This window comes from Rhipicephalus microplus, chromosome X (assembly GCF_043290135.1).
Source record: "Rhipicephalus microplus isolate Deutch F79 chromosome X, USDA_Rmic, whole genome shotgun sequence".
NCBI lineage: Eukaryota > Metazoa > Arthropoda > Arachnida > Ixodida > Ixodidae > Rhipicephalus > Rhipicephalus microplus.
Window position 1 is genome coordinate 402077385 of NC_134710.1, and position 15986 is coordinate 402093370.

The 15986-nt window shown below is 44.7% G+C and overlaps 1 pseudogene; it reads right to left on the reverse strand.

Annotated features, from left to right (window-relative positions):
• The window catches only part of LOC142775448 (protein tolkin-like), a 327993-nt pseudogene that overhangs the window by 143834 nt on the left and 168173 nt on the right, over positions 1-15986 (reverse strand).

Sequence of the window (15986 nt, forward strand, 5' to 3'; positions counted from 1 at the left end):
GGCTGCTCAAACGCGCTAGCTGAAGGCAGGAGCCACAGTTGGAAAACTCACCCTAAAACAGGGATTAAATTATATTACTAGGTGTTCTGCCAAAATATTCTTCAATATAAATAAATTATACTTCATACTACAACTGGACGAAATTGCTGATATTACATTCGCATTATTTTGGAAAGTACAGCAAATACTTTGACATCACTTTACCAAAAGATCGCCATTCATGCAACAATTCATGTACACATTAGGGAGTTTTAGAATAGCGCACCGCGAGCCCTTGCGGTGCAATCGCTGCCACTGCGCATGCGTCGTACGCAAGTCGGCGTTCGCGTTTGCGGACCGCATGCAAAAAATCCGAAATTGCGTGCGGTAATGGCGGTCCGCATGTGGCCCGCAAGCGCTGTTTTCGAGGCTACGGGTGGTGATGGCGGCCCACATGTGGCACGCAAGCGCTGGTTTCGAGGCTACGGTGTCGCTGCGATCGTGCGTTGAGGATCGCAGCCGGGCAAACGCTATTCTAAAACTCATATGGTGCCCGCTACGCCCGCAATGCTCGCAGCGCTCACAAACGGTATTCTAAAACTCCCTATCATTTATGGCACATCTACGTTAAACTTTCAGAGAAGATTGTTCAACTTCCCAGCCTCCAGGCTTCTAACACAGAATAACATGTCCTTGCCATTTTTTTCCCTTGTTTGTTCAATTTTATAAGTCGTAATTAATGCTTCAGCCAACGATATTTAGAGAGGTATTAAGAAATACTTTGCTAACCACTCCTCGATGTAATTCACTGCAATATTCTTGGCAACAAACAGTAACTTAAATACTGTAATGTCTTTTAGGAAGAATATTTGGCAGGGCACTCTTTCCGTTTGCATTTCTTTTCTTCCTGTGTTCGTCCGATTGTATGCGCAACGTTACATACCGTAAACTGTTATGTCATCACTGTCAAGCCCGAGGAAAACTCTGTACGACTATAAATGATAATGAATGTGACCATTCCTTGCACGAAACTTGCAAACATAGCAGGTGTTAGCAAGAAGCCGGATTCCAAATAGATAACGCACAGTGCACAATGAGGCATATATTCATCGACTCTAAAGTACGTTCTGGAGACGCTGAACACGATCACAGTAACAGCGCCGGGGCGCCAACAAAAACTGCGAGGCATCCCAAGTGGATCGCGAAGGCCTCCGATGCACAAAACATGTCCATTAAAAGTATATCTGCTTCACTATTCACGAACATGAAACAGTAGCTTTCACTTCGATTCCAATATTTCTGAACAATAAAGTCTTCAGCACTTTGTTGACAATGATGGACAAAGTCACGACGTGTATATATAAAAACGCAATCAAATATTTCGGCAAATAAGATATCAGTATCACGTTTGTTATATTTTTGCATCACATGCTGATTATTAAAAGCATAATTAACCAGTTATGGATTTTTGTGATGGCTTATCGTAATGCATGTTGCAAATGAATATGAGCAGTTGGACGCGACACCCCACTCACAGAATTAGGAGACCATTTAATGTCTCAATCATGAAAAAAGCGCCACTTTCACGAAGACTTACAAAAAAAAAAAAAAACACGGGACAGAGGGCTTAATAGCAACTCAAAATTTTCAGTGGGGAAATGACGTTCCTATACGCATCCCACATTACCACGTCCCCGTAAGACAAGGTTAACAGCTAAACACAGGGTACAATATATACAATAGAGAAATAAAGGTGGCATACATCTGCGAAGCACGTGCTAAATCACTCCGCCGATGCTGCCAATCCTGGCGGCGGCAAACTATATTTTCGTTCACTTTTCCTTCTTTACATTCACGTTACAATTACTTCTAGTAACTTCCTCTGTTCTTTCCCTGGCATTATTGTCTGTGAGTTTTCATTGATATTGTGTCCAACAGGAAAAATTTGCCCTTAAATTTACACTTTCCTTTATTAATAACAAGAAAGACACTTTGTTGCGTTTCATCCGAAGAAACGTAATTCGGCATCTGATGATAGTAAGAAAGCCTGGCTGACACACCGATCTCCTGCCTTCTTAATTCAAAAGGCTTCAGTTATTGCGCTCGTCGTTCACTGTTTCAGGAAGCATGTTAAGGCAGTGGCCCGTCTAGCCAATGTATTTCTATGCAGATGTGAAAGAAACACCATACGAGACATCTTTTTCGCACTGAAAAAACCTTCTGTCATGTTTAATGTCACATCCACAATTTTTTCTGTGAATTTCTTTGCAACCAACCTTCGGATCACCGGGAAAATCTTCGCCAGTATGTTTTAGACTGAAAATACATCCCGCACTTCATCATAACATGACGCAACTATTTTCTGTTTATGTGAGATCTTATGCAAGTAAGGGACAACCACTTTCCGCTCTGCTTTGCCCTCAACTTGGTTGTCTCTGTCTTTTGTGCTGCCTCTTTTCTTTTTTTAGCTTCTCGACAGTTCTTTTCACAAACCAAGAAGACGCTTTCATCTGGATAGCCCGCTCCCTTTAGGCGCTCTATCGGCGCGAACATCGTCTCATTTATGCTTCATGCAGGAAGTTGCGATTCTGTTCTTTACTATATTTAAATAAACCGATTGATAGCTCAGCAACAGTTTCGATAATCTGGGGTGCTACATCCAATACGTGTGGAAAAAAGAAAATTTAATATATTTTTTCGCCATAAACCATTACGAACTAACCCAATTGACAGCCATCCTACAATGAACGCCTTGGTTTCAGAAGTAAAACAAAAGTAGAACACACTCTTTTTATATTATTCCTCACGCAGTATCTATGTAGTAAGGAGGTAACAACTTCAACGTCAAAACCTGCATTCATAGCGTTTACTACGTGCGGTGCTTTAACTTAGATCGTTCTGGAGGGTTTTCCGAAGTACACAGCAGGTCACTAAAAAACTCCCCACGGCAACTGCTAACCACACGACGTAGTATAACGTGTGCATGCAACAGGGCGATGATCTGCGAAACGTGTACATTTAGCGCATTGATTTCGATAGCTTCCGCACTCGGGAAACAGCAGACCGGTTTGGCTGCCGTAGGCCTCGAGCAGCTGTGGATAACGCTGATAATAACAATTGTTAAAGGAGTTAACCCCCAAACCATGATATGATTATGAAGATTACCGTAGTAGAGTCATACGGAAGTTTTTACCACCTGGGGTTCCTTAACATGCACCTCAATCTAAGTACACGGGTCTGTAGCAATTACGCATCTAAACAATTTGCGCTAGCCGCAGCTGGGATTGGATATCGCAACCTGGGGGTCAGGAGCTGAGCACCATAACAATAGGACGTCGTGGTAGGTCACAGTTTTTTTTTGTCAGCTGGAAAAAATACTAACACCGTAACTAATACTTCGTTGAAAGAGCGCACTTAGATGTCTTTTGAACATGCATAAATACACCCCATCGGCATTTTGATAATTAGTAAACTACTTGTCAAGCTACAAATAGAGCAATGACAAATTATTCAACCACATTGGCAAATATGTGAGGACGATGGAGATTCGTTTTCAAGAGGCGATCGCGATAGCGTATAATCAGGACTCGTAGGAATACATCGCCTTCGGAACTACAAGCTTGCTTCGGTTGTCCGTAGATTCCTCAACCATGCCATAAGGAGAGGAATGCCTGCGCGCGTAACATTGGCCGTTTCAATGTACCATTGAAGAGCTATTGAAAGTGTTAAGTGCCCACTGCGTCATAATTATTCCTTTTACGAATCAGCGCAGGCACCACTATATACGCGTCCGTAGGGGAACACGGGAACCTGCGCAGCTGTTCACTCTGCTGATGGCTCTATTGCCGTAGACGATGAAATATGTTTAGGCATTTTGTAATGGGCGGGCCTTCAAAACACGCACTCATTGCTCACTTCACATGGTTTCACGCCTGACATTATTTCAATCTTTTTCCACGCAACACACAATGTAATTTACGATGCTTAAAAGATACTTCTGCCAGTATACCTGGCATTCATATAGCACTTTTTTCTTTTCACAAAGTATTTGCATCTTTTTCAAGTATTCGGTCACGGACAAGGCAGTGATTGTTACCTCACAGCCAGCCAGCAGTGACCACGCCAACGCCGACGATGAATTCTGTGAAATGAGCTCTGCTCTTTAACGCTATTGCGTTAACAGCAACACGTACTCTATATATATATATATGAATATATATATATATATATATATATATATATATATTTTATTTATATATATATATATATATATATATATATATATATATATATATATATATATATATATATATATATATATATATATATATATATATATATATATATATATATATATATATATATATATATATATAAATTACGTGAACGACGTCCAAAAATGTGGGACAGTGCATTCTTTCCAAGATTTCGATAGCAATTATCTGAAAAGTGGTGCTAGTTCTTAAAAAAGTCGTTGTGAACGGACGTACCTTATGAAATCAACGGCTAAAGTCCGCCATAGGGCAATACGCGTGGTTATTTAATTCGCGCAAATATTACTATTGAAACAATCATGATTAGTCGATTACGTAGCTCTATACATGCCAGTTTTATGTTCGAGCAATGTGCGCTTCTTAGAGTAATTCAGCTCAGTGATTGAATATGTGTGATGCGCCCCAGGCGTTCTCTAGAAATTATCTTACCGTACCAAAAAAAAAAGGCCCATTCACATACTCTCATTCGTATAAGCAAAAGCAGCATTTCAATTACCACAGCTCCCTTGCCCAATTGTCGCAAAGAGTTAATGCGACAATCGCCATTGCGTATGTCAGGACTTGAAACTTGCAGTCTTGTAATATCTATAGAGTGCGAAGCAGACGAAGTACGCAAATTAAAGACGATGAGCGCGGGCGTCATTTCCAATTCTCGCTGTTCACCACTGTTTCGCTGCACGTTTGTCAAGAAGTTTGGTCTTTAATTAACCCAGCTTCATATTTTATTTCATTATTGACCAGTTGAAATTGCATGGGAAGCTTTGTAATTATTACGTCATTATCTAGAAATAAGTTGCTTGCGTATGGCATCGAAAATTCATCACTGACGCTGGCCAATTGCGGCTGCGAACGAAGCAGCAAAAGCGATGAGACGCGAAAAACTTAGTTTGCTTTTCCCTACTAATGGCGGCACGCCATTGGCCGGCCACTTTCGCTGTTTTACGTTTACTACCTGGTATAACGACCTTCAATTGTATAGCTCTCATGAATAGTTCTAGTAAAAAGGTGATTGTCTGGGTTCGTTGGAAAGGTATGAATGAAACTTGCAGGGTTCATGCGCCCAAGATGAGGACAAAAAAGAGGCATGAGACACACGAGTGCTGTTCACATGTCACATGATTTTTTTCTACAGTGACGGTAAACACGGCTAAAGGCCTGACCACAAGTAGCCGCTGCAGCGCATCAGCGCGGGACTTTTTGACGTGGCGCCTCGTGCTCTCTTTATATAGAAAGAGGGCACGTGGATACGCGAAGCTGTGTGCCCCCTCTCTTCGTAGGGAGAGGGCGCGGCACCGCGTCAAAAGGCCCCGCGCTGACAACCTGCAACTAGTATACACTCCGTACGGGACCTATAGGGGCGTCTTGAAAGGCACGCGCAGCGCCACTTGTGGTGTCGCGGGCGCGCAAAGTGAAGAGACGTAGCAGACAGCAGTGCCTAATTGCTTTGACAGCTATGGTGGCACAAGCACCCGTGGTCGGCGGGTTTGTGCGTGCTTCGACCAGAATTTAAAGATATCGTAGGGGGACAATTTTGCGCGATGCTACCATGAATAAACGGGAAAACCTTCATCACAGCGGCCACGTTTTTTTTTCGTTGGTGAGCGCTTAGCTGTCCGTCGCCAGCCCCGCCACGGCTGTCTAGTGGCTATGGTACTCGGCTACTGACCCGCAGGTCCCGGGATTGAATCCCGGCTGCGGCGGCTGCATTTTCGATGGAGGCGGCAATGTTCTAGGCCCGTGTGCTCAGATTTGGGTGCACGTTAAGAACCCCAGGTGGTCGAAATTTTCGGAGCCCTCCTCTACGGCGTCTCTCATAATCAAATCGCGGTTTTGGGACGGTAAACCGCACATATCACACGTTCGTCGCCAGGAATGACGGCTAAACGCGTGTTTCAGGTGTGCGTAAGACGGCTTGCTGCATAACTAGCGCGGCAAGCTGTCATTCTTTCGAACTTAGAAAATTATCAGTGCTTGACCACTACCCGCGTACTTGCAAAATACTCGAAGCGTTTGAAATATTGATGGCTCCACGGCCACTCGGCGTAGAAACTGGCATGCTCGTTTGTTCAGCATAGTGCCACGACGATTTTCAGCCACCGAATCTCGCGAAGTGCTTTGCTTGAAATTGTCACGGCATCTTCGTCGCTCATCATGATCTTAGTCTTTACCTCGCCACTCACGCAGCTCATGCTAAGGGCTTGAGGCGCGGGCGAGAAAGAGAACGCGAGAAGATTTAGTCCAGAGAGGACGGCACATGCCTCGTTCCGTCTTTCACTTCACCTTGTAGAGTGCTGACGACGACGGCACGGTCACTTTGGCCACCATCACGCGTCTCTCATCTACTATAATCACTTGACTTTTTAGGTTGCTTTACAAAACAAACACCGCCATGCATTCGCAAAACATTGTTTCTTACCATGTATAGTTGTGCTTTACTCTACACTCTGCATCAGTTCTTCCTAACATGCAGATTGTTTAACAGTCAAAAAAAAAAAAGGCTTTTGTATTTACCAAATCCGAAAGATGGGATTCAATTCATTACTTCCGGCGGTTATTTCTTTTGGAGCCACAGAACTTGGTTTTAGACACAGGAGCGTTTGGGATGCCTTATGCGATTTGCTACGCGAGACGAAACGAATTGAATTGTTAGGTTGTGTAAGTGAAACTTATTCTTCAATGACATTACGCTTTTTTCGTGAATAAGCTAATTAGTTATTTAAAAATGATCTATTGCTAAAGAATTTTAGATTTATAAACAAAATCAATTACATAACAAGGCACCGCTTATTTCATGGCTGATCCCCCATGGTGCCTTGCACCAGTTTAATAAGGGCCAACCAGCCAACTAACGTAGTAGCTTGATCCTATCTAGTGCGCCTACGCCACAGAGTGGCTATTTGTGTTTAGGGTAAAATGCTACGTAACTCAGTTCGCCCCTTCACTGATGGAGCCATCAACTCAGGAAAGCATTAATTGACCTCGCATTGCATTCCTCAAAACTGCGAACGATACATGGCGAGGTAGTAATTATTAAGGTCCATTAAAACGTTCCATCAGCCTTCATCTGAATTAGAATTTTTTGCATGCGTTTCTTTTCTCACCAGCTCTATGACAGCAAGAGCATCACGCAAGATTATGGCACCTGCAGAGGATGCCTCAGACCAATTCAAGCACGCATCGGCAGAATGCGAGACGGCAGAGGAAATGAGGAAATAGGAACTAAACACTTTTTACGTCCCACAGCCGTGATCCACTTATTTCACTGCCCAACAGTGCAGGAACAAGTCGAGAAACTCTGAAACTTCGTTCCCGCAAGACACAGCTTGTACTTGTTGGTAGAATCGACTACGCAGCAGTTCATGATTAAGATAAACTAGTTGCTAGCGAACGTTGAGGGAGTGTTTCGTTCTGCTCGTGCTCTCAACGCTTGTCTTCTCTGACAGCCGCGCGGCGGCACGCCAGTCTTGGTACACGGAGTCTATACGTGTGGTCAGAACTTAAGTTCTGGCGGAACACGTCGGCAGACAATATGACGCGTCGAACAACAATTTCGGACGCCCCTCTCCCTGTCACCACATGCCCCAAGTGACCATCGGCTCTGGTCGCTACCTGCGCGTATTTCACGAATGTCGCGATGAAGGGCGTATACAAAAAAATTTGTTGGGGAGGGAGCCTTCTTGTTTTTTTTTTATTTTTGTGGGCACCTCAAAAGAGGTATGGCAAGGCAAAGCCCCCACAATGTTGAATTAGCAATTTGGACAGCGAGAGAGAGAGAGAGAGAGAGAGAGAGAGAGAGAAAGGAAAGGCCGGGAGGTTAACCAGATATTGGCATCTGGTTTGCTACCCAGCGCTGGGGGCGGGGAGATAGGGGCAAGAAAGATGGGGTAGATAGAAAAAAAAACGCACCGCGCACTCATGTGAAAACGAAAACACACACTGGAAAGGCGTCCTAGCTACAATCGTTCAGTAAGGCCGGTCGATCGCAAAAAGTGTAGTAGCGCTTTCAGGGCCTTCTTCTGTGAAGTTGCATCTTGTCGACATTGTAGAATTCCTTGCTCCGACAGAGGTTGATTATCTAATTCGCTGAGTTCCTTGCGAAGGCATAGTCGTTGTTCACTATACTCTAGACAGCCACAAAGAATATATTGGATCGTTTCTTTTTGGCCACAGTGGCCACAGGCTGCGGTGTCGGCTATCCCAATGCGGAAAGCGTATGCGTTGGTAAACTCAACGCCCAACCACAGCCTGCATAGCAGGGTCTGGTCTGCTCGGCAAAGCCTTGACGGGACTTGAAGACTTAGCGTAGGGTCAAGCGAGAACAGTCGGGCATGCTTGAAATGTGGCTGATTCCATTATGATGTGGTTTGCTGGTGAGCAAGCCTGCGGAGCTGTCGTGCAGCATCTGTCCTAGAAACTGGTAGTCATAGTTTATGATCTTCTGTGTGGGCTGAGCGGACAGCTTGATCGGCCCGTTCATTGCCGATGATTCCGCAGTGACTGGGTAACCGCTGAAATGTAATTTGGTGCCCTTTCTCAGTCACGTGATGTATAACCTCTGCTATCTCCAGTACCAGCTGCTCGTGTGGTCCATGGCGTAAGGCTGATAGTAGAGACTGCATTGCCGCCTTAGAGTCGCAGAAAATAGTCCACTTGCGTGTATGTTGATCAATGACAAATTCCAACGCGGCACCAAGTGCTGTCGATTCTGCTGCCGTTGATGTTGTTGCGTGATATGTCTTGAATTGAATTGTCGTGGCAGCGAAAAATTTATTGCACTATGGGGAACAAACCTATGGGAGCCGGACATCGAGCGGCCGCTTCAAGCAGTTTAAATGCCGCGACGGATAAATGGCTGGATGTACCCGGCTATGTCCTTTAGATCGCGCGTAGGCTCACATCAACCAGCGATAGAGTTAAATACAATAACAATGTGTCGAAGGATTGAATTTCGCGCACGTCCTGATTGTATCCACCAATCAGGTAGCCTTCACCTCATTATTTCTACCCGTTTCGAGTCTATCTTGTCTCGACTGAAACCCGAATGCATCGAAAAATTCTGAAGCATTATTTTGGACGATAGAGTGGAGCTTTTTACAGAGCACTATCAAAGGTTCAGCTGTTTACTCCTCGTCTCCACGCGCATTACATAACGTGCCGGTGCCTTCGTATTTGGCTTGGTACGTGTTGGTTCGCAATACTCCCGTTCTGGCCTCGAACAGCAGAGAAGAGCAGCGCAACGCACGCCTTCCTGCGCAAGCAGTATACGTACATAAAACTTAGTTTTTCTCAAGCTGCGTTTCTTTATAACTTATGAACCTCAATATACCTTTTGTCAAAAAGTATTGAATGCATTTCGATAAAACTTTACATACATGACCCTCAACAAGTTGCAAACAATCTGAACAAAAAAAATGCAAAGTTTTTTTCATAAATGTGATGCTGCAAAAATTAAACAGCCATATGCACCCTCTGTGGAATCGTGAATGCAGTTATTTGAACTTTTTTACAGTAACTCTCTAACCGATGCCCATTTTTTTATTTCAAATATAGCCTACGTGTATTTATAACAACACAGCTGACTGTAGTCGCATTCCTTTCGGTGGTTGCGGAAAAAAGTACATTGAGTAAGGAAACTCATGTTAAATTTTAGATGTGGGCTATAGAAAGAACAGGCAACGTAGACATAAACAAATGACGCTATTTGATACCCACTGGCATTCTTCGTGAGCATGTGAAATTTTATGCAAATACTTTCAGCCTGTCCTAAAACATAACTTTAGAACTGATATGCACAATATACCCTACCCTACCCTTTTGAATGGTCATATATGACTCTGTATGCTATTCGGGGAAAATTTGGGGGGGGGGGGAGGTCACGTGCCAGATGTGGCACCTCCTGCTAACGCCAATGGTCGCAATACTCGGCTGCGGCAATACATCCCAATAGTTTGGTCCCTTTGTGGCGTGACGCAGAAACCACGCTAACGTCGTTATCAGAAGTTTTCCTTCGAACTCGCTATGGAACTCGTGTCATTCGCTCAAAGGAGCACCAGTGTACACAGAAGCTTGAACAGGTGTCAAGACGACGTGAAGTCACATTCGGTGCATGCGTTGCCTAAGCCGCTGGCTTCGACCATCACAGCACGAAGAAAGGTCAGTGAAAGTTTTGGCTTAAACGTGTTCATTATAGACGTCATTAAATTCTAGATTAATACATATTTCTTTTAAAAGAGAAGGATTTCTTAGTGAACTTCGCCGACTTTGACCGTATCTATCTATCTATCTATCTATCTATCTATCTATCTATCTATCTATCTATCTATCTATCTATTTATCTCTCCATCGATCTGTCTAGTCACCTACGACTTTTGGCTCTCCTGGCGGTTTCGATAATAAGATCTATATCAAAAATGGTATGGCATAACATGACTGTAGGGCGAGCATAATTAACCAGTCATAACATGAAAATAATGACAGTTATGTCATGAATGTCATGATTCACACCCCATGGTCTTGCTGCTCTTGCGGTGGTTTCGTTCACATGACGTATAGAAAATCTGGTATGGTATCACATGACTGCATGGTAAACATAAGTGACAGGCCCTCACGTCGAAATAATGAGATGCATGTCTTGTAAGTCATAACTACACACTACGCTCGTGGTGCGCTCGTGGTCATTTCTCTAGTTTCACATAAACCAAATTTCGCATTACGGGACGTGAATGGATGAGGAAGGTACAGACTGGTGCAAACATGATAATCATAATATAGGTGTGTTATGTAAGAACAAGACTACACGTCACGCTCATGATGCACCCGCAGTCTTTTCGCTAGTTTCAGATATACAAAATTCGGTACTACGTGACGTGAATAGACGACAAAACAAGTGTCAGGCGCAAACATGATATTCATGACATGGAAGTGATGTACGGCATATTTACATCCGCCTCATAACGTTATAATAATTTTAATATCAGATATCAATGTTCCTCAATCGTGCTTCGCATATCATCGACCGTCACAGTACGCCGGATCTGCCAATTTTTTTCTAATACGGAACTTACCGTAAAACCACAAAGCTGTCTTTATCCGGTCGTCCTTACGTTCGTCATGGCGTTTTTTGCTAAAACATGTTTTTAGAATCGTTGTATCGCGCAAATTGCCAGCTAAGTGAGTGTCTGACTGAAGTTCACACTGATGAGTGGCTGGACGACCTCAGTGCAACATCTACAAACAATAAGCTTTGGCTCCCGGCCACGCATATAATTTAACATAGTTTGCACATTATTGATGTCATTGCATGGCAAGAAAAAAAGGAAACAAAGAATGTCGGCATACCTCTCAAGAAATGATGCGGTGAGAAATAAATTATGCACTTGTCTTCCTGTCTGCCTCACTCTTTTAACACGTTCCCCCTTTCACTGACGTTTAGCGAGTTTCTCTGTGGCGCCCCGTCTTGGAGGTGCCCAGATAAATAGAAAAAGAATGTAGTTATCTCTTTGCGCTTCACCACGGATGAAATTCGGGATACAAGCCTCAGAAAGAAACAGACACATCATTCCTGTAAATTTCCCACAAAATTGTGTGACTTCGGAGAAAGCGGTCAATCATCCTAGTCACGAAAACGAATACTGAAAGTGGGCTACAATGAGCTCTTTTTTTTTTCTTATTTTTGTTGCCCAATATTTGCGCGAAGTGAGCAGGTCCTACAATTTTTCATTAGTTCACTTTTTTTGTCTTCACCTTCAAGCTGTCATGCATGGCTGTTGACTCCGGCACGTCACGGCGGGGTGCACGCAATACATGAATAACTTTTTATAGTATACAAAACCTGTCCACCCTCCTCCCCAGTTTCATTTTGCCTCTTCTGCGTTGGACGGGGACAAAACGCTAAATTCACATCCACTTTTCTTGGGACAAACTTACCCTGTTGTGAGTACAAATATAGCGCGAAATCAAATGATAAGCGAAACGCTTTGGAAGGTGTGGCATGTGCGTCTGTTCGTTTATGAGGCCTCCAATATCTGCCACACTATGTCCTGTCGTAAAAGGAGACGTAGTTATTAGTTTGAAAAGTGCGCAACTCAACAATCTCAAGTAGAAGAATGTCTGGCGAGCAAACCAATAGTTCTCGATCAGCAGTACAGCTCTGCAGAAATACAGCCAGGCGACGGCACGTGCACGCATATTTATGACGTCACCGTACGCTTATACAATCTTTATAAGCAGCCTCATTTACGAGAGCTAAACAAACTTCGCAATGATTGATTGATTTGTGGGGTTTAACGTCCCAAAACCAAACTTCGCAATGACACTATGGATCTTTTATAGTGCAATTATGCTTCAAGCTTTTTTACTCGCTCCACGACCTAAAGAATTGAGCCTAGTCGTCACACCGCATGTCCTATAGTATATTATGTAAGACGTGCCGGGAACAGGTAACTACAAATAATGTGTTTTTAAAATATGGTGTAGTAGCGCAACATCGACGGAGACACAGGATAAAAAAACACGACACTCGCTACACTCGCAACTAATTTTATTTTAGAAGCAGCACTTCATATATAATCCACTGAACAACTAATGTCACACGCTCCCTCATGCATTCGCTAAAGACAGCGGGCCGTATTCAGCCGACAGCAAGACGTTAGCCACCCCCCTCCCCCTTTATACTAACCGATGAACACCTCCCGGTTAAGCGACGAACCCCTGCACGACTTTTTTTTTGTCTGTTGGTGAGCAACCATGATGTACACATTTGCGCGCTGCCTAAGAGTTCTCAGCCTCAGAACAGCATTAAAAAGTTTTTTTTTGTTTCGCGTCTGCCTTTTGTCGACAAACTGCGACCTCGTGACATGCATGCTGAGAATAAACACGAAATATGTTTCAGCTTTGTACATAATTATCGTAAATTCCCCTAATTTCTTTTAGCCTCAAGACTCCCCTCCCCCCCCCCCACTTTCCACACTTCATTCTCCACGTGGCCAGCGCCATGTCAAAGCCCTAAACTTGCCCCCCTTTCTCCGCCCAACAAAGTCTCCAACCCTGTCTCGTGCGTGATGAAGACAAGTGCCTCGTGGTTAAATGCCTCCAACTCAGCGTCATTGCGCAAGACCACTGACGATGGTGTTGCGTCCCGCTGCCAGTGGCGTGTTCGAGACGGGGCTGTCACAGCTAGTCTAGAGAGTGTTGGCTGGCGCCACAACTAAGCCCCGCGGCATGCGGCCGCTGTTTCTGGAAGCGGATGGGTCGACTTAACAGAACTGAGCAATCGTGCCCTTCGAGCTGAAGGGGAGTCGGGCTCCATATTGACGATTCACACCCCTTGATTTTACTGCGAGCTGCCCCTGCCTTTCGTGAAATAGACCGAGGTGCCGAGAGAGAGAGAGAGAGGCGGGAACAATGGAGTAAAAAGAACGAAGAGGGACGAGAGGGGCCCGAGGAAGCTGACATGGCGGGCGCCGGATGAACGAGGACCAGTAAACGTTTCCTCTAAATGTAAATAATTCACTTTTTCAAGTTTCCTAAATGGAAGTCCTGCTTTCATCACCAGCCTTATCTTAGTCATCCCACCCAATTTACCCCACAACGTTACAAACTGGTGGCAGCGGGGGGATCAAGAAAAGGCAAGCGAAAAACTGCGGATGGAAGATCGACTTCTGTGGATCCGGGATAGGCAGAGCGAGACTCGTGGCTCCAGGAGGCACAACCGTAGCAGTAACGAAGTAAAGGTTTGCATGACTCCAGGAAACTAGGCACTTGCAGCAGAAGACAGACCCGACGATCTGGGATCGGTGGCCTTGTGAACGCGGCTCTGGGAGACACGACATTTGCCAGCTCGAGGGTGGAAGTAGTTGCGAACGGAAGATCAACTTCTGTGAATCCCGGATTGGCTGAGAAAGACTTCGTGGCTTCGGGAGGCACAACTGTCGCAGTAACGGCGTGAAGGTTTAACGACGCTAGGAAAGAAAGACGAGCAGCAGAAGGCAGACGACGATCAGGGATCGGCGGACTTGTGAACGTGGCTACCGAGAGAGGCAAGGACAATGCTACGATCAATTGGTGTTGCTGTCACCACATCACAAGGACCTACTCAGTCTTTGTCATGATCACCCATGGGCAGGGCACCTGAGAATAAATAAAACCAAGAAAAGATTGTTGCAGGAGTTTTATTGGCGGGAGTGTTTCAGGGAGGTGCAGAATTTCGGGAAGACTTGTGACGCTTGCCAGAGGGCCGGTGTGTCTAACGACAAATGGAAGGCACCGACGGTAAAAGTGACCATTATTTCTGAGCCCTTCCACAGAGTTGTTGTGGGTTTGGTGGGGCTGTTGCCGAAAACAAGTGCGGGAAACAGATACATTCTCACACTATTGTGTCCTGCAACAAAGTTCCCCGAGGCAGTACCCTTAAAGGAGTCAACTTCGGTTGAGGTAGTCGATGCTTTACTTTCTATATTTTTGCTTCTCAATTTCTCTGCCGACATGCATTCAGACCAGGGAACGGTGTTCACGAATGCTCTCATGACAACGTTTTCTGAGAAATGTGGAGTTAAAATTTTGCATAGCTCGGTTTACCACCCACAAAGCAACAGTGTGGAGAGATGGCATGCTACCCTGAAAAAGGTATTGAGAGTGGTTTGCCATGAAAGGAAGTGCGATTGGGATTGTTGCTTACCGGGCATGCTATTTGCGTTGCGCACAGTGTCGCATGAAGGAAGCGGGTTGGCCCCAGCAGAGCAGGTGTACGGCCGAAATCTTCGAGGTCCACTGAGGCTAGTCCGCGAACTGTGGGAGGACGACCGGGGGCCTATAATTGCGATAGAGTATGTGTTGAACCTAATGCTAAGGTTACACAAGTGTCTTGAGATCGAGAGAGGCAACCTAGAGGCAAAGAAAACGCTTCAAAGTGCTACTATGATAGAAATGCTCAGACGCGATCATTCAACACAGGCGACAAAGGGGTGATCTTGAGGTGGAATCGCCAGAATAAGCCGGAAGTCCTCAGGGATGGATCTGCCGAGGTTATCAGTCACCTTTTGGAAGTAAACTACACCGTGAGATTACCCGGAAGAAAATGTGAGCACAGGGTATACCACGTAAACCTAATGAAGGCATTTTTAGAGCGAGCAGCAATTGTTAGCATCGCAGTGAAGGTTTCAGAAGAGGTTTCTCCAAAGGTACCTTGTTTTCGTGGGAACACCGGCCCCAGTGTAGAAGAGATAGTCGCGTGTGCAGTTAACAAAGACGAGTTGGGTACTGTTAAAGTCGAGGATTTCAAGAGCCTTCAGATTCAAAAATATCGCGAATGTTTTGAGGAAATGATCGGAAGGACTCATTTGGTACAACATGATATCGAGCTCACTACAGAGGTACCTTTTAGCTCGAAGACATACCGCATGTCTCTGCGACAGCTGACCTAACGATGGCGAAAGTTAAAAAGATGTTTCGCCTTGGCGTAATCAAAGAAGCCTATAGTGGCTATTGCTACCTTTTGGTGTCAGTTTAGGTGCCAGGAAAGGAACCACAGCCATGCGTTAATTATCGCAGCTTAAATGCAATTACAAAAGACCAGGCGCATCGCTTGCCTAACATAGATGAAAGGGTGGAACTTGTAAGCCGGGCTACATTCATTTATACCCAAGATTTAGTGAGGGGATATTGGCAGGTGCTCTTAACAGAACGAGGAAGTCGGAATGCAGTTTTTGTAACCCCTTTGGCGATTATCAGCCCGTC